At 40.4% G+C, this 20328-nt stretch overlaps 1 long non-coding RNA gene across 2 annotated transcripts in view; it reads left to right on the top strand.

The window, feature by feature from the left end:
- The window catches only part of LOC122464505, a 77840-nt gene that overhangs the window by 30106 nt on the left and 27406 nt on the right, over positions 1–20328 (top strand). Inside the window, exons 2-3 of one of the 2 annotated variants that reach the window (XR_006288598.1) lie at positions 7565–7759; positions 8532–8625. This is a non-coding gene — a long non-coding RNA (uncharacterized LOC122464505). Of the gene's footprint in view, positions 1–7564; positions 7760–8531; positions 8626–20328 lie in introns of those variants that run through there. The other variant, XR_006288597.1, reaches the window with a different exon arrangement.

Genomic DNA, 20328 nt, shown 5'->3' with positions numbered 1-20328 from the left:
TTTTATAAGTGTATGTTCTTTTATTATTTTTAATGTTTTATCTGTAATGTTTTCACCTTAAGAACAAATGGGATTGCTTATAAAAAGCTGTGTGATAACTTATAGCTGTGAGAAATATACTGGGCGTAGCCTCTGGAGAGAAAGAAAAGATGGCCTGTTAGGCAGTCTGGCTTGCTGGGAATATCACGGTGTATGCAGGGAACTGTGCAGCTTGGAAAAATCCCAGTCAGGAGGGAGAGACCCTGGCCTCTACCCAAGAGAGGTGATGGCTGAGGAGTCAGAAGCTACAGTGAATACATTGGCCATGGAGAGTTTGTGGGTTAGGGAAGTAATATTAAAAATGTTGAGGCACTTAGATATTAGGTGATATATATAAGATAAATTGTAAAGGGATTTAAAAGGCCAAATCTTATCTAACTCTGTTTTAAAGGCAAAACAGTGACCTATTAGTTTTCTTGAGCTAAACCCATTCCAATTACACTCTTTGAGAACTGTAGCAAACTCTAGCTGATGGGTATTGCTCGATTGGTCTGATAGAGACTGACAGTGAATAATTGTACCATCAGCAGAGGATGGGACTGACTGATGGCACAAATGTTGAGCAGATTACTAATGCACAGCGAAAACAGAAATGCTGAAAGTACTGAATCTTTTGAGGTGCTATTAAGAGGAGATATTTTAAAATACATTTATTCTTAAATTACAGAACACAATTGTTCCTTTACATATAGCTTAAACCCTATTAATACCTCCCTATCCAAACCCATTGTTTTGCTCAGTAAAGAGAGAGTAGAGCAGTAGATCAAAACCAGGTCGTCCAGAATAAATTCAGCTGAAAAGCAAAGAAAAATCATTTGTAAATTTTAAAATTGCAGTAGAAAAAAACCCAGACACTTAAGATGAAGCTCAGACTAATGTATAAAAATAGTTCTATGTATATATTGTCTCATCTTGTTTTGAATCAGTTTCTCCAAATAGTAATAAAAAGAGATCAAACTAAATGGATCCGTAACTGCTCATCTGTCACAGGCTACTGCATTTTCAGATAATGGTTATTAAAATATGCTCTCAGTCATCTTCTAATTCTCCAGATACCCATTATAGTTTTAAAACTTTTATAATTGAATCCACAGTTATGCTTAATACCAGTTTAAGGGGTTTGCTAAGCCATGTTTCTTCTTTTCATTTTGTAAGATTTGTGAATAATGTACAAACTTTCACTGGAGGTTTCAAGTGTGAGTTGTCTTTTGTGGCTGCCAAGGTCTTGACATCAACTGGCTTAAAAACATGAATCAATCTTGATAAAGGAGGAATTATATCATATTGCCAAGGATAAACCTCAAAATTTCAGTGTGTGAATTCAAGTAATCATCCACAACCCGAACTAGCTCACCCGAACTAGTCAGCTACAGAACTTCTCATGAGCTGAGTAACTGTTCCTTTCCATACCTCCATCTCTTCTCAGCTCACTGCTGAAACTGCTCTTATTATGGAGCCGGGAGGGCCTATGTCCTTCAATCCTATCCATGGCCTTCTGGTGGCAATCATTAAGCCTATCTCCTACTCCTTATTCCCCTGTGTTGGCAACTAACAGTAGTGTAAGAAAAGACTTCTCATTGCATTTTGACCTTTCTATTTCCAACCAGATGCAGGAAATATAAAATGGTTTGAACTGCAGTAGGGACTATATTTAAAGGATTATGAATTGAAATATGAGAGCAGGGATGAAATATTTAGTTGTGGACTGATAACTGAAAGATTGGACATGAAAGAGTGTGAGCCTTCCAGCCATAGGAAGCATCAATGAAACATCATGGAACTGCAAATAAAATGGAGTGTTTGATGATTCAGAAGGGATTGGCAGAATACAAGAAAGGGTACAGAAGAAGATGAAAGCTGATATATATAGGGGCAGAACTATGCAGAGTCTTGGAATTTTGGACAAAGATGTCAAATTATATACAAAGCTTGAGAGGGATTTTAATTGGGCAACGAGAGCAAAGAAGATAGCTTTTGCTGAAGTCTGTTGAATAGGCTTGTGGGGACTTTTGTTGTATAGGTGAAAGGAAAAGAGGCTGGAGAGCAGAGAGTTACAGTTATCTAAACAAGAAATGAGGTAGAAATGGACTGTTTTAGAGAGTTTAGAGCTGACCCAACCAGCTTTGCAATAGCTGCTCTAACAAGTTTTCAGCTGTTTTCAGCTGCTTTAGCCCTGTGAGGGAAGGATAGGTGCAGTGGCCAATGCTGAAGTTATCCCCCTAAATCCCTACCACAAACAAAAAAGGCAAGGTAACCACCCATCACTTCTCGCTCCCTGAGGGAAAAGGAGCCAAGTGACCACCGTATTCTGAGAAGGAACAAGCCTCTGCGTCTTCCACCCCGCCCCCCCAAACCACAAAATATAAGGGGTTCCCTGTGTGTCTGGAGGGACAGTAGTGTTGAAGCACATCTGTAGTTTGAATCCAAGAATCAGTGGGATTGAGCACACTGCCAGTGTGTAGGGATCTGCAGTGAAGATTAGGACGCAGTTAGGTAGGGCAGGCCGTGGAGCCAGGAATGACAAGAACCCTCTGTTTAGTTGTGGGAAGCCTTTGGTTTGTTGAGGAAACTCTTTGATTGGATTAGATGCAGGCCCATGGTAGACTTAATCCACGACTATTTGCCAACAAAGGTTCACAGTCTTATGTTCACGGACAGAACAGGAGAAACAAAACATTTCAGGTGCATTCTGGTCTCAATGATAATTTTACAAAGCCTTTGCTTTACCTTCTTAATTATTTTCTTCCATAGAGAAGATTTTGTTCCTTTCAAGATTCATGACACTGAAAATGATGTTTTAGAGAGTTTATTTTCCTAATGACATGATTGCTGCTAGTAAATTTATCCCTGAGAACAGCATATTTCTTTCCTCCTGCTTTAATTCTCTTCCACTGAATCACTAATCTTCAATGACAGGACGAGTGTAGTATCTTGAGCCAGATCAAGACTTTCTTTTCTTTCCCTTCCATTCACCTAGTGTTGTTTTGACAAAATCCAGTAACCACATTTGCTCTGTCTTCTCTGAAATAGTTATAATAAATGCAGAATTGTGACAATAAGCATAAGCATAATTGATCCTTTCAGTTTTTTTCCCAAGACTTGATATCAGTATTATACATTATTTCACTACTTCCTTTGCTTGCATCAGTGAAATCGAGGATCAGAGAAGCATGCAAAAATAAATTACCTAGAAAAAATATTTGGTGTGAGTTTTAATTAAACTTCAAGTTAACTTTAAGTTTTTTCTTTTACCTTGTCACAAACACTGGATTGCATAATAACTAGGGGACAAATCGTGTTCTTAGCTGCACACTGTGTATACACATATGCAAAAATTAAAAGCTCATTGATATCCTTGGTTATTTGGCATGGCAGTGGTAGGAATGGCAAGGTATTACAACTGTGACTTAAAGCTGAAACACAATCTTTCACTTTCAATTACCCACATAGCCCTCCATAAATTTGTGTGACAGCCTTAATATAATTTAAGTAGAATTTTTCTTTTATAGCTTATGTAAATATTGTTTCTCTGGAAGGAAGGAAGGATCTATTTATCCACCTGAGTCAGTAATGTCAGAATTAATTTCTCACTTGGACACATCTGCAATGCCAAATCTGCACACAAAACCAACTTTTATTTTTATGTCACAATCATTGCGAGGTCATGAAGTTTAATCATATAGTTAGACAGAAAATAAAAACGTGTAGATCCTTGAGCTATAAATTAACTTCAGTAAAGCTTAGGGATAAATGTTAATGTTTCGCTGTCTCTTGGTATTCAAACAAAACTCCACATTGTAGACACAAGAAAAATTGCACAGCTTTGGACACACAACAAAAATGTTTGGTCGCAGCTGACAGGATGCCATTTGGTCCCAAACTAAAAGTAGCAAATGGAAAATGCATTAGGATCAAGTTTTATCTTGCCCTCAAAGAGGTGAGCAGGAGCAAATGGAAGGAGCCTTCCCCATGGGAGCCAAACACAATCACAGACTCTCTTGCCCCTTGAATTCTCCTGGGGGGAACTCTGCGACAATTTTTTTTTTAAATTCTACAACAAAAAAATTAAATATTTTGTGCACAACGTTTTAAAATTCTGCACATTTTATTTGTCAAAACAACACAACATACATACCAATTTCAATTATTTTGGGTCATTTATTTCAAAATACCTGTCAGCAAGTATGTCTGTAACAATACAGACAATAAAAAAAGATTCAGGAAATGTTTTGGGGGTTTTTGGGTTTTTTTGGACAAATAGAATCCTTACGAGGCATATTAATACAGAACTCTGAGTAATAACTCATTTAAACTACAACACAAACTTTTTTTCCACACACCCCTCAGAAGCAGTGCAAAGGCTTGTTGGAGTCAGGGGTAATGGAGGAGCTGAGGGAGAGGGAAGTAAATTGCTGGAAAGGAGCCTGGGTGTGAACTTGGAGGGTTGTTGGGTGGGGAAAGTATGGAAGAGCTTTTTGGGGGCTGGGAAGGATTGTTAGGGAGCTTCTCCCATGCAGACCCAGGATGACCCATAGCCTCTCCCATTCAGTCAGGCACATGTGCCCTGTCCCCATATGTTCCTGCACCCCTCTGTGTCCTTGCACTCCCTGTCCACATGTGTCCCCCCACCCCCACTCAGATACCCCCATCCCCATGAGTCTCTGTGCCCCCACTCAGACACCCACTCCCCCCCCATCCCCATGTGGTCCTGCACCCCCTCCCTCTGTCCCTATGTGGCTCTGTACATCCTCCCCCATCCCCATGTGACCCTGAACCTCCCTCCCCCCTGTGGCCCTGTGCCTCGACTCCTATTCAGCCCCTGCCCCAGGCTGTCCTCTGCCACTATCCCTTATGAGGCCCTGTCTGACCCCCCCCCCCTCCCCCCCGCAGCACCCCACGCTGTCTGTCTCCCCATAGCCCCTGTCTCTTAACCTGGCCTGCTGCGATGAAGGCAGAACTCTTCTTTCCTCGCTGGCAGGGAGCTGCTGTTTTGTTCTATTGTCACAGTGCCCTCTGGTGGGCAAAAGGCAGAACTGCAGCAACATTTCTGCAGAAACTTTTCTGTGCAAAAATTAAAACTCTGCAGGGCTCATTAATTATGCATGCATGCAGTAGCACAGAATTCCCCCAGGAGTACTGAATGCAGGAACTTCTCCCTACTAGTGCACACCCCAAAATTAATGGGCAGAGGCAGGAAGGAAGCAGGAGTCCTTATACACCAGCCAGTGAAAGGAGGCACATGGTGCATTCTCTGAAGTGATGATGACCTAGCGATAGCACTCTCTGGGAGACATCCTGTCTACTCAAGATACAATGCCCCTTGCACAGGCACCGACTTTCCATTGTGTTGGGGGGTGCTCGAAAAGTGTTCAAAGACTTGGACTAAAAAACTACTTTAAAATCTTTCTCATTTGCAGGGTCTCATTGTGACCTGAATTTAGCAAACTACTGAAGCATGCATTTAAGTCCCAATAAAATTTAAAGCTAAGCATCAGTTTAAGTGCTTTGCTGAATTGGGGCCTATGTTTTTGAGAAAGTTCCACTGGGACAGATGGCATGTAATTTTATCTGAGTATATTTCAGCATAACAGAAGCTGATCTACTAGCATGTAAGTTCTTTGAGGCTACGAAAGTCAACTAGTATGTGTTTGCACAGTGTCTAGTACAAAGGGACTGCTCTTGAGTGAAGCCACCCAGTAAGTACAATACAAACAACAATGATAATACTCAGCATCAGTATAGCTCAGAGCACTTTTCATCTGTAGATCACAAAGCACTCTTGAAACAGGAACAGATTTATCATAAGGATTCTCATAGCACGGAGTGTGCTGTAAACCGGTAATTATACTTAATTATAAATCAGGGCACTCTAAAGTAGCAGAGGCCATGGAACAGTAATTTAAATTTCTTCTGTGCAATAAAAAGGCTCTTTCAGAAGAAGAATTTAGATGTTTTTAAAAATTCAAACAATTCCTCTTTCAAAGAAACAACTACATTAATTCTAATCTTGAGGGGTTGCTATCCCCAAAACCTCCCCTCATACATACTGTAGTATGTTTTAGCTTGAGGAACTTATACCTGGGTAGATTTGTTAGAGACTAGAGGTTTTCATAGGTTTTTGAGTAAGGAGGGTGTGGGTATATTTTGGTTTTCACACTTTTTCTGGTGCGTGGGGGTTATACATACCCCAAAACCTATGAAAACCTGGTAAATGTAAAAAGCAAGCTCTAAAATTCTATTGTTCTCCTTTTCTTCAGTTCAGTGGTTAATAAACTTTGTAGCATTGCTTTAATTAAGGGGGTGAGGAGAGATGTGGATGAAGATTCTCATCTACAGTTTTCCCATTTCCTATCTCTCTGGGAATAAAAGGATTCCTTAATTGTCAATCATTATCTTTTTGAGAACAAAAAACCACAAAAAACCCCCAACAACCCAGCTATATCTCCCTTTATCTGAGTGGCAGCAAAGAAATTCTCTAGTCTTGTCTTTGAGCTAAGGGAAGGGGGGAAAAGGAGAAATGTTCAATCTATTTATTTTATTTTTGTACTGTAGAAGCCACAATGGCACAGAATAGATTCAGGTGATTTGTTTGTAAGGTCAATCTGCAGTGATCTCTTTACCACAGAGTGTGCAACCCTAGAGGCTCATTACAAACAGATTTTTGTTCAGGCTTGACACAGGTGCTTTGTTGTGAAAATTCAGACGGTTTTACTTTTAACACGTTCATGATAAGAAAACATAACAAATGCACATACCCAAAAAAAGTATGAATTTTTAATCATATTAGCTGACGTTTGTCTTTGCAATACTGTGTATGCCAATTCCTAGAGTGTCTGAGTCAGCCCTAGAGAGCCTATCATTCCCACTTGTTGTTTTTCTTTTGTTGGCATCTTTTATTAAAAGCAAAAGTTATGCTAATCTAGTTAGGGAACCAGGGGGAAAAAAAATGATTTCTGAAGATTTCAAGGGAGTGCAATACAACTCCAGGGTCCGGCCCTGGAAACACTTGACTATTTTATGTAATCTACTACTAGCAGAACTTTCTACTTGGAGTAAAGTATCACAGATGAGGCTCTAGTTATCAGTGCACTGGTGCTTTATAAAGGAAGGATGTAATGAATTCCCAATACATGTTGGATTTACACACACATCCCTGCAAAGAGAAGGCATTCAGATTCACTCAGTGTTTTGAGAACAAGATGGATACTGGGATAAACATGCAATGACATTTTAGAAATTATCATCTTGATTCAGAGCTCATGGCCCAGACTCCACTGTAAGTATTTAGGGGCAGCTCTTCAGAACCACAATGTAGCTGTGTGCCGTTGAATGCACAGAGGTCAGATTCAGTGAGTGCATTGTTGCACCATCAATTTTTGTTTTAAAATGGGCTGAAAATATTTTAAAATTAGGAATTGTATTTGTCTGAAGTTGTTGCTGAAAACCCAGGAGATGGATAAAAAAGCAAGTGCACCAAGGACTGCACAACTGCTTGCACCTGCAGCCCATATTTTCATTCATCCAGATTTGCAGATAGCCTGTCTACAACAGGAGAAATCAGAAAATAGTGGAGAACGGGAAACCCAGGCTGGAATCAGCAATGACTTCTCATGGAAGACTAAGCCGTTTGGCTGCAGAAGAACCAGGAAGCAAGGTCATACATGGCCTAGGAACATTTTCTCCTGTGTGTGGCCAGGAGGAGAAATGTGCATGGACACAGGTGAGAGAATCCCCAGTGTAATTAATAACAGAATTTGGGTCTCATTGTATTAAATTAGCGGATTTTTACAGTCAAATTGACATAGAAGGTCCTTGATCTGGCTGTCTATATAAGGAGGCTGACTTAATGATATGTTGGGAAGAAGACCCAAAAGGAAATGCATGGGATACAGCACCTAATAAATGTATGCATTAGTTTGCCTTTAAAAAAAAAAAAAGAAGAAAGGAAAGATGAAAAACTTATTTTCCCACTATTTCCCTTGCTGCCTCCTCCTTTCACAGTGGCTCATTATTTCCTCTCCCCTTCCTCTTATCTGTTCAGAAATTTTTGCCAAAATCAAAAAAATTCAGATGGGGAAAAAAAAGACAGTTTTAATATTTTTCAGGATTTTTTCCCTTTTATTGCAAAATTTATTTATTTATAGCAAAAACATTTTACAGTAAGCTATATTGGAAAATAGCACCTACAATTACCTTAAAAGTTAGTTGGTGAGATTTCATGCACCATGCAAAGATGGTCACTGAAAACAGACCATCTTTGGGTTCTCTCATATTTGACAATTGACCATAACTCTTCAGTTCACATTTTGTTGAAACTGAAGAGTTGAAGGAAAATGCATCATGAAATAACACAATTGTGAGGCTGAAGGGGCCCCTTTTCAGAAAAGCCCTTAAGTGCACACTTCAACACATCCCTGCTCAGCAAAGGGCTCAGTGGAATGTAACCACATGATTAACTTCAAGTTTGTGTTTAAAGTGTCTTGCTCTTTCAGGGCCTTAAAAAGTCTGGAACAGAAATTTCTAAGATCTTACCTTGAAGAATGGATATACAGCTTATCTCTTACAGATTAAACTACTTGAGTGAGACTGGGATGAAAAATATTATTATTATATTAAATTTTACCTTTTATTAAACAAAGTGTATAGTCATTTTCAGTTCTGTGTGTAGGGAATTAGGTGCTTAGCTTCCATAGATTTACATGCCTTTACTCTGTACTTAGCTGAGAATGTACCCCAAATGTCCAATATATTATATGCAAGCACATATGCATATTCATATATTTGAGGCTTTTCAATTGTTTGCTAATCAGCATATTAATTTTACATACTAAAGCCGAAAAACAAATCTAGGGAGATTTAGCAAATAAAGTTACCAGATACAATTAGAAAAGAAAAGGTTACTTTTGTTTAAAAGAGTCATTATGCAAATCTGTCACATAAATATGCCAGAAGCATCAGGTACCATGAGATACAGTTAAATGGCTTCTGTGTTTCATCTATTAAGTTAGCACTGAAATTACACATCAGTGATTCCACACATCATAAACAGTAATTACAATATTAATCAAACTGATCCTATGATTGTATCAATTTTATAAAAAGGAGGGTGATGGTTGTATTTACAATATTATTTTTAAAGAGGGAATTTGACCTTGTTATATTCCCTGTGGGAATTGTATCTGGCTACTCTTAAAATTAAGCACATCTATGCAATTATTTCCATAAAAACTCTTAGCCTTGATAATTTTATTCAAATTTTGGTCATTTAATTGATTCACCATAATCAAAATACATCAAGTGTTTTTCAAATTCAAATGTAGTGAGGTTTCATTTACCAAAAAAACCCATCACCTTTATTCTGAGGTTCACATCACAGGAGGCACACTCTGTAGCTTTTAGGATCTGTACTAATAAGTTTCCACCTAAGGAAGTGCATCAGCCCCCCACCCCCACCCCCACCCCCAAAGCCTTGGATGTGGACACAGCAGTGAAATGAGGACAGATGTGGGTGGATTTTAAGCAGCAGGTTGCAACTTTTATTATTTTAACACAGGGGAGGGATGAACCTGCCTATCACCCATACTCTATACCAGCTCTTCCAATGGAAGAGATACAGGGCTCCTACCATATTACCCAGGGCAAGGTCTCCTCAGCCTATCCCCAGGATTCAGCTTCCTCTTAGTCCTCCACCTTCCACGCCTTGAGGGGAGGAGAAGATACAGAAAGGTGGGGACCTCAGCTTCCTATGGCCCTGAGGTCAGACCTTGGCCTGCAAAGATCACAAGGTCTCATCCTATCCCATGAGCACAAGGTTTATTGGCAAAATCCCAGGTCTTTTAACCTGTGGAAACTGCACTGGAAACTGGCCATAGGGTGTTCTATAGAATAGCTTTGTGCTCCCTATCTGCCCTCCTCAACCCTGCCCAACCATGCTGCCTGATATCACAACTCCGGCTCTATCCATGCCCTCACATTCTGTCGCCATGTGTCAGCGTCTCCATCTGGCGTGTATGCCATCATCCTGGAAAAATTTCAGGCCGCTTGTAATAGATGTTCTTATGCTGTACCATTGAACTCTTTGACTCCATGAATATCCTGGTGACTTCCCTATTCACTTTCTTCCTAGCCTTGTCCACACAGCCTGGGTCCGTGGCTCCCTGCCAAAGTCACCCTGTGAGCATTTCCAACTATACTAAGCTACCCTCCGGCCATGATTGCCTAAACAAGCTAACATCCCCCTGGATTCTGTCCCATAAGATGACTCCCACGCAGCCCCTGAGATCATTCTCCCCAAGGTACATCAAAATATTAACCAGTCCTGTTTGAGGTAGCATAGCTGGAAGAGAATGATTTACATAGTGTAATCAATGGAAAGAGTAGCAGCCGTGTTAGTCTGTATTCGCAAAAAGAAAAGGAGGACTTGTGGCACCTTAGAGACTAACAAATTTATTTGAGCATAAGCTTTCGTGAGCTACAGTGAAGTGAGCTGTAGCTCACGAAAGCTTATGCTCAAATAAATTTGTTAGTCTCTAAGGTGCCACAAGTCCTCCTTTTCTTAATGGAAAGAGCGTGAGCACTTTGCTGGTTTATGAGCTGGTAAATTCTAGGACTAATAACATTTCATATTGTACCATGCTGCCATCAGTGTGGATGTCTAAATTTCCCTAGCCCCACCAGTGCAGAGTCATCATTGATGGAAGTATCAACTGCTCTCAGGATCAGGAAGTATCTGCATCCATGAAATCTCATCCTATCAGAGAGTTGGAAAGAATCTTGGCAATAGATTTTTCTTTGCTATTATTTCAAGAATATTGAGAGAGGGTGATGGGCAAGTAGACTATATTAATCCTCCTCATGTGTATGACTCCTGCAGAAACACTGTCTATTTTGTGGCCCAGCCAGTAACAAAAAATGGGGTGTTAGAAGTTAATATTTATTACAGCCAAAACTTAGGGTGAAGTTTTCAAAAGTGCCTAAGTGATTTATGAGCAAAAGTCCCATTTTTCAAAGGTGACTAAGACACTTAGGAGACTAAGTCACAGTGACTTTCAAGGAAACTAGTCTAAGCCACTTAGTTTCTTTTGAAAATTTGATTTGTCAATGAAAATTATCACGAACTGCTGTACAAAAAAGGCATGTGCCACTTCATAATAGAAAGAGAAATTATATTTGTCTTTCTATTTTAGATACTTTTGAACTGTCTACGTTGGTGACCCAGAAAAATTTTCCACAGTTAAGTAAATACCCATACATTAGTGTAGATAAGGGCATAATTCAGTGGTTCTCAAACTTTTGTACTCGTGACCCCTTTCACACAGCAAGCCTCTGAGTGCAACCCCCTCCTTATAAATTAAAACCACATTTTTATATATTTAACACCATTATAAATGCTGGAGGCAAAGTGGAGTTTGGGGTACAGGCTGACAGCTCGTGACCCCTCATATAATAACCTCACGAGCCCCTGAAGGGTCCCAACCTCCAGTTTGAGAACTCATGGCATAACTCCACTGAAATCAATGGGGCTGCCTTGGCATAAATCTAGTATAAGTGACAGTAGAATCAGATCATAAACCTAGGCTTTCCATTGCATCTGCTGATAATGTCACAGCATTGTGTGTGTTCTCATGTGGCTGTGTAGCCAAGCACTGTATAGGTAGTTACCTGTCCGATCTGTGAGGATCACAAACTGATGTTGCACAGGAACGTGCAGCTCCCGTGAACACTTGACATGACACTGATTTTTAAAATCAGGTCTTTGTGTCTGTCTTCCTCAAAGTATTTGCAGCCTTTATTGATAGTTGCTTTTTATGTAGGTATATCTTTGGCTATGTCTTCAAATTTATCAATATTTATACTGCATGAGGTGAGACTTTGCTTAAGGGTGTATCTGAAATATTTTGATCATAAGTATCTGCAATTAGATACCTTGTGTAATCCAAATTATGAAATTATTTCCTGTATTTAGTGTGAAGAAGCAAAAAGAAATACTTCAGGTACTTACGTAACATACTATAATCATCTTTGTTAAAACTAGCAAATTTTAGGGTCTTCTACTTTTATCACCATGGTAACTATATAAACTGTAACAAGATCTCTTCAGTGAATAGAATGAATTGTTAAAAAGAGAGGGAAGAAGAATAAACTAATATCTAATTCAATAGCTCATTTTTAAACACATCCAGAAGTGGGTTCTTATGAAGGCAATGTTATGCTCCACAAGGGCACCCAGGGTTATGAACATTCATACCACTACCTAAAGATGTCTTATCTGAGCTTTCTGTGGTTCAGCTCCTTGAAACCAGCATCCCCTGGCAGCCTAAGCACTGCCTTCCAGGCCTCTGCAGGCCTTTCTCCTTCTCTGAAGGTTAGAGAATAGCATTCACCACCCCTGGAGTCCAGTACTGTCCAGCCCAGTGCTTAATTTATGCCAGGTCTGAACCCTGGGATTTCTAGGCTTTGCAGTTCATAGCTCTGGCACCTCTGAGCATGCTGCATCAGTTACGAATGTAAAAATTTGCTTGAGCCCCAGCATCTCTTTCATTACAAATTAAACACTGGTCCAGCCCCTTAATCACTAAACACTCACAGAAATACCAGGCCTGCTGTTCCCAAGAAACAGTATACACACCAGCTTGTCAGATTCAGTTCAGGACCAACACTTTGCTTAACACTGCAGCACTGAAATGTATTTATAGTGAAAACAAGAATACATTTATTATCAAAGACTAAAGTTCCATGAGATAGTGAGAATGGATATTGGAAACAAATGGTTACAGAGTAATAACTCAAATGTGGGGAATAAAGAATCTTTAAAGACTACAGTCAAATTTCCAAATGTGGGTGTCCTCAGCTAGGCATCAAATTGTGCATTTTTGTGTTGTGGATTGACATAGTGTAATGTATTGGCATAATTCTATATTGAAGCTTTCTTTGTCTAATTCACCTTAACTTACCCTGAGTATGTGACTGTCAAGGTTCCTTCCCCACTCTGAACTCCAGGGTACAGATGTGGGGACCTGCATGAAAACCCCCTAAGCTTATTTTTACCAGGTTAGGTTAAAACTTCCCCAAGGAACAAACTATTTTACCTTTTGCCCTTGGACTTTATTGCTGCCACCACCAAGAGTCTAACAAATATATAACCAGGAAAGAGACCTCTTGGAAATGTCTTTCCCCCCCAAATCCTCCCAAACTCTACACCCCCTTTTCTGGGGAAGGCTTGATAAAAATCCTCACCAATTTGCATAGGTGAATACAGACCCAAATCCTTGGATCTTAAGAACAATGAAAAAGCAATCAGGTTCTTAAAAGAAGAATTTTAATTGAAGAAAAAAAGTAAAAGAATCACCTCTGTAAAATCAGGATGGTAAATACCTTACAGGGTAGTCAGATTCAAAACATAGAGAATCCCTCTAGGCAAAACCTTAAGTTACAAAAAGACATAAAAACAGGAATATACATTCCATTCAGCACAGCTTATTTTATCAGCCATTTAAACAAAACAGAATCTAATGCATATCTAGCTAGATTACTTACTAAGTTCGAAGACTCCATACCTTTTCTGTTCCCAGCAAAAGCATCACACAGACAGAGAGAACCTTTGTTTCTCCCCCCCCACCCCGCTCCAGCTTTGAAAGTATCTTGTCTCCTCATTGGTCATTTTGGTCACGTGCCAGCGAGGTTATCCTAGCTTCTTAACCCTTTACAGGTGAAAGGGTTTTTCCTCTGGCCAGGAGGGATTTAAAGGTGTTTACCCTTCCCTTTATATTTATGACAGTGACCAAAAAACAAACAAACAAAAAAACCCACCCAAACCTTGTATATAAAGTAAAGATAGATAGGAAATGGTTTTGAAATGAGTTTTTAAAGTCCAGAGAAAACTATGCAGCTGCTGCAGCTTTGTTTGAAAAATCAACCAAGACTACAGGTTTCACTGTGAAAATGTGGGAGATCTGAGTAGAGACCAGGTGTATTGCAAGAGTGGCAAACCTAAAGGGCAATTTAATTGCTGAAGGGATTAATTAGAGGAAAAAAAGCAACGTGGGAGTACAGAAGAAGAAATATGTAACAAGATCACCTTACTGTGTAGTCAACTTCCTACAGCTGATTAATTTGAATGTGTGAATATAGAGTTCTTGTAGACTTTAAAATGTACCAGCTTAAACAGACACAGATCCTTCATGTAAGAAAAAACTCAACAGATTCAACAGATTGTGGTCAAAAATCAAACAACCAATTGATGAGAAAGCTGTTAAAGAAGATACCCTTTGTGAAGTCTCTCCCCCTCCCCACCCCCCACTTAGCTAATATAGTTGAATATATTGTCTGCAAAAAAATTCCCATACCTATTTTTAAAAAACCTATCCAGTTGAAGTAACCCCTGGCATTTCAGACACATTGCAAAGATATATTTGTAGATAGTATGTTGTTTGGATAAGCACAGTAAAGTACAGATCTTTTATGTTCATTGAGAAAAATGTATTGTCTGATCTTTCAGAGGCTGCCTCTTTCTTTCGGGTGTGAATGGTCCCTTTTGACCTTAAAATTTCAACAAAATCAACAGTCCCGCTGTGGCATTAATGTATGTCTGCGTTATTGTTTAATCATTCTGTTGGTGCAGTTATTTCAGGTAGCGAGATCTTTCTTCTGGCTCCCCAGAAAAGATAATATGCATCTGCTGAATATACATGGAATCATTTGATTTATATCAAGCCTGGATATATTCATGTATCAAGGACACATATTAATTCCAAGTGGGAGCTATGAAAATTCATGTTAATGAGCCTCCTGGTGACCATAAGTTTTCCTAGGAGTAAATAAACTGATCTCAGTTAAACATGAACTTTTGTATCCTTAGCTGTGTAAATTTGATTTACCACAATATACTTAGAGAGTGCTAACATTTCACCTATCACCAATATGTTCTGAAACAAATCTCTACTGGTTTCGTTATCTCTCCTTTCATTCCGCTTTCTGCATTCCTAAGCATCGTGTTCTGCTTCCATGGCAACTGCTATTGTTACTATCTCTGCATGTATTCAGAAGGCACCTTGGTTTATGCATACCCTGCAGAGTAGGCAGTGGAAAAGACACTCGATGTTTTAAAGTCCATTGGAAGAATGAAACAAGGCTCCTGGGAATGTAAACAAAGGGGCCAAGGCCAGGTAGAGGGGTTTATTTCCTTCAGTCTAGTTAGAAATCTGGCAATAACCAACTGAAACCAAAGCCAAAGAAACCTGGACTCACTCTAACAAGTTCTTTCGGTTTGAAATGAATGAGAGATGTGACCCCTGAATTTGAGGTAATGCCTGGATTTCAAGAAAGTCCTCTGTGCTTTCTGCTTAGCCTCTCCCTCATTAAATACATTGCCTCACATTCTGGTGCCAGCTTGCATTCTTATGCAAAAGGACTTTAAGTAGAGAGTTACCCTTACAGTTAACAGGTTAGGTGATGAATCCTGGTGTGTAAAACAGCTGGGTTGGATAAACTTTAAAGCATTTTGGTGAAAAAAATAAACAAACAAAATGTTACCTACTATTTTTTTCAGTTTCTTAAAATCACTTTACATATGAGGAATTTTCACTGTGAGTTTTGCTTTCAGATTTTTTTATTATTTATTATTCAACACAAACTTTAAAATAAGTTGGAAAGGAATTAACTGACAGGACAGAAGATAGTATTCACAAGGAAAGGAATTCCAGAAGTGTGGAGTAATGCAGAGTAGGTGCTTTGTATAAAGATTCCTATGTGCACAATCTGTAATTGCAGCAGAAAAAGAAGAACAAGTGTCCTGCAAGATGACCCAGAGAATCCTGTGGAAGAAACCCAATGCCCTTTTGCTTTGAGTTTACCCTTTCTCTGCTCCATGGTCTTTCAACATAAAATTATCAAAGCAGCCATTGGTTTTATGCTTTGGGACAAATCTTCAATTATGATTTTCAAAAGTTATGCATATCTTCATTTGGACACGTTAGGGTTGTCAGTTTTCTAATTGCAGAACACCAAACACCCTTGCCTCACCCTCTGTCCTGAGGCCCCGCTCCTTCTCTGAGGGCCAAACCCCCACTCACTCCATCCATCACTCATCTCCCTCTGTCACTTGCTTTTCCCCACCCTCACTCATTCATTTCCACCGGGCTGTGGTAGGGAGTTGGAGTGTGTGTGTGTGTCGGGGGGTGAGTACTCCAGGCTGGGGGTGCGGGCTTGGGGTGGAGCTGGGGATGAGGGGTTTAGGATGCAGGAGTGGGCACCGGGCTGAGGCCAAGGGGTACGGAGTGTGGGAGGGGACAATGGGAGATGTGGAGCCAGTGTTCGGGGCAGTGCCTGTGGGTGGGGGCAGCACGCTTAGCCACCCCCCGCCCGGCCGCCCCTCCACCTAGAAGCCATAGGGATATGCCGGCTGCTTCCTGGGAGCTGTGTGGAGCTGGGCACGAAGGATGCCTACCCCTCTGTGGCCAACCGGAATTTTAGTGGCCCAGTCAGCTGCTCTGACCAGAGCTGCCAGAGTCTCTTTTTTGACGGGGCGTTCCAGTCGAAAACCGGAAGCCTGGCAACCCTAACACATGCATATGTCCAGTTATCTGTTTATGGGCACAACAGTGGGGTCTGTGCATACAAATGCATGTATAAATAATCCCCTTTTATAAAGGGGGGGAAAAGAACAGGGTGCTGGAGGGAGGAAATTAAAGGATGGCTACAGTGCTGTGAGTTAGGCAGTTCTTTTGGAAATATGAAAGCCATTTACGTAAGGGTCCAATCTAGGGGCTTTATTTCCTAAAACACCCAACTATCGAAGCACACATTGTACAGAAAGCTCACATCTTAAGAAAAGGCTTGCTCACAGAGAAAAGTTGCTATAATATAATAATTAACCAATACACCATATAGGCATGTTACTTTAAAGACAGATGTGATTCCACTGTATAACACCCTCTGCCTATCAGCTGAGCTGTAGAGGGAAGGGCTTGGAAGACTCATTCTGTCGTGTGTGTGCTCTGGAAAGCCAGATGCTCTGTTGAATGGGATTGTGATTCCATGCTGGTTGGAGACAGGGAGAAACTGTTAATTGTGGAAACAATGAGGAGACCTTGTGGCACCTTAGAGACTAACACATTTATTTGGGCATGAGCTTTCGTGCACTTGAACCCACTTCATCAGATGCATGGAGTGAAAAATACAGTAAGCAGGTATAAATATGCAGCCCATGAAAAGATGGGAGTTGCCTTACCAAGTGTGTGGGGGGGCAGTCCTAATGAGGCCAATTCAATTAGGGTGGATGTGGCTCATTCCCAACAGTTGACAAGAAGGGGTGAATAGCAACAGAGGGAAAATTACTTTTTGTAGTGTTAACGAGGCCAATTCAATCATGGTGGATGTGGCCCATTCCCAACAGTTGACAAGAAGGTATGAGTATCAACAGAGGGAAAATTATTTTTTGTAGTGACCCAGCCACTCCCAGTCTTTATTCAGGCCTAATTTGATGGTGTCAAGTTTGCAGATTAATTCCAGTTCAGCAGTTTCTCACTGAAGTCTGTTTTTTTGTTGAAATATGGCCACTTTTAAGTCTGTTATTCAGTGTCTAGGGAGATTGAAGTGCTCTCCTACTGGTTTTTGAATGTTACAATTCTTGATGTCAGATTTGTGTCCATTTATTCTTTTGTGTAGAGACTGTCCGGTTTGGCCAATGTACATGGCAGAGGGGCATTGCTGGCACATATCACATTGGTAGATGTGCATGTGAATAAGCCCCTGATGGTGTGGCTGATGTCGTTAGGTCCACAGAAGAGATCCACTTCCTGGACACTACAGTGCAAATAAGCGATGCTCACATAAACACCACCCTATACTGGAAACCTACTGACCGCTATACTTACCTACATGCCTCCAGCTTTCATCCAGACCACATCACAGAGTCCATTGTCTACAGCCAAGCCCTAAGATACAACCGCATTTGCTCCAATCCCTCAGACAGAGACTAACACCTACAGGATCTCTATCAAGCATTCTTAAAACAACAATATCTACCTGGGGAAGTGACGAAACAGATTGACAGAGCCAGAAGGGTACCTAGAAATCACCTACTACAGGACAGGCCTAACGAAGAAAGTAACAGAACACCACTAGCCATCACCTTCAGCCCCCAACTAAAACCTCTCTAGCATATCATCAAGGATCTTCAACCTATCAAGGATGATCCCTCACTCTCACAGACTTTGGGAGGCAGTCCTCACTTACAGACAGCCCCACAACCTGAAGCAAGTAGTCACCAGCAACTACACACTACAGAACAGAAACACTAACCCAGGAAACAATCCCTGCAACAAAACCTATTGCCAGCTTTGTCTTCATATCTATTCAAGGGACACCATTATAGGACCTAACCACATCAGCCACACCATCAGGGGCTCGTTCATCTGCACATCTACCAAAGTTTTCTTTTCATCTTCACATCTTTTCATGTGCTGTATGTTTATACCTGCTTTATTGTATTTTTCAGTCCATGCATCTGATGAAGTGGGCTCTAGCCCACAAAAGCTTATGCCCAAATAAATGTGTTACTCTCTAAGGTGCCACAAGGACTCCTCGTTGTTTTTTACCGATACAGACTAACACGGCTACCCCTCTGAAACCTGTTAATTGTGGGGAACTCTCCTGGGCTGTGTGTGAACTGTGAAGTGAATGTCTCAGTTGACACTGGCTCTGGGGAAATGGGATTTTAGTATATGGTTTGTTTTTCCCTTCTCCCTTCACACCGCCCATCGCCTCACTTTGTGACTTCCTGATACTGCTATTGTTGATGCCATAGATGACTCAGGTCTCTCTTGATTTGAGATGCTTGGTGAAACCTGTGTTGCTATGATAGTCATAAGGATTGTGGAAGAAGAGTTTTTGTTTGATTGTGCATATGTTTTATTCTTTTGGGACAATGTCTTTTTTGTTGCCCCACAATAGACTCTAAAGGTTGAAACGTGATAATTTGAGAGCACTTTTTTCTTTTGTTGGAAACCTATATCTTTTTTTTTTTACTACAAAGATGTTATCTTTTTTTTTTGTATTAAAGAGTTAATTTATCCTGTGGGCTCATTATCCTTATTAATTGCAGATGCAGAAAGGATTTGCTCCATAGCTGAGGCAAATGGCTCGCTTATATATTGAATGGACAAACCTTGTTGTGGATAACAACTTGTACCTCCACTTTAACTGCACTGAGGAGGTTCCACTCATTCATAGATCACAAAAGCTGTCAGGACTCAAGAGCTCTGGTAGTTGGGAATCTCACAGTCTAGGACCTTCTGCTGAGAACACCCTTCCTTCACCCCCAAAATGGTTTCAAGTTCTCCAGTGAACATAGCCACTTGTTTACACTAGTCAATATATGCTCAAAGCTATGAGACACATGCCACAAGTACTCCTCGTTTTTATAGGTGAAACTGAAGCCATAATTAGGGCTGAACCTTTATTACTAGTGATGAGGCATAGGAAGGAAAGAACCCAGCTTGATTTTCAAATCCAGGTTGAGCTTGCAGCGAGAGTTGCACTTAGTTTCTTTGACTTTTACTTTGCAAACGGAGCATATTTAATCTGCTAATCACTGAAGGACAATATATGTGGAAGCCCCTAAATTCCATTTTCTCACTCACTTTCCAGAACAGACCCACGCTGTATGTTGCTACCCTTGTTTATTTATATTTTGGTATATTTTTTTATAGTATCCCTTGTAGTACAGATCCAGAAATGAGATCTATTTATCTGAGTTTGCTGAAAGCGCCTGTCCATTGTTACAGCTGCTGATTCACAGGCATTCTGCAACCATTACCAGAAGCATTGTGCTTTTAACAGATAGTGTTGTCCTTATCACTTAAAAGCCCACTGGCCCAGCAGGATGAAATTTCAATTAAAAAAAAAAAAAAAGAGAGAGACAGGCAGGCTTTAAGACCTGTCTATACAAAGAAATTGTACCAATTGAATTCTAAATCAAACTGAGGTGATCTATATATTAGCCACTCTTTTGCCCATTGAAGAGTGTCCATACAAGAGATTGCACCAATTTAACAAAATCAATTTAGAAGCTGATTTGGCTAAATTGGTGCAATTTCTCTGCCTCTGTAGAGGGTAAGTGAAATAGATCTCTGTTTTGGACAGATCCCTGCACCCCTGGAGAGTACCCCTGAAGTCAATTGATGTTGATGCAGGTGTCTGCCAGCAGTGGGCTCCTTGCAGGATAGGGGTCATTGGATAGGCTGTAATTTTGGACTAACAAAGCACAGTAATGAGGCAGTAGACATTGAG

The sequence above is a fragment of the Chelonia mydas genome, chromosome 2 (assembly GCF_015237465.2).
Source record: "Chelonia mydas isolate rCheMyd1 chromosome 2, rCheMyd1.pri.v2, whole genome shotgun sequence".
Classification (NCBI taxonomy): domain Eukaryota; kingdom Metazoa; phylum Chordata; order Testudines; family Cheloniidae; genus Chelonia; species Chelonia mydas.
Note: the sequence above shows the minus strand (reverse complement) of the source record. Positions and strands in the feature narration are given on the sequence as shown.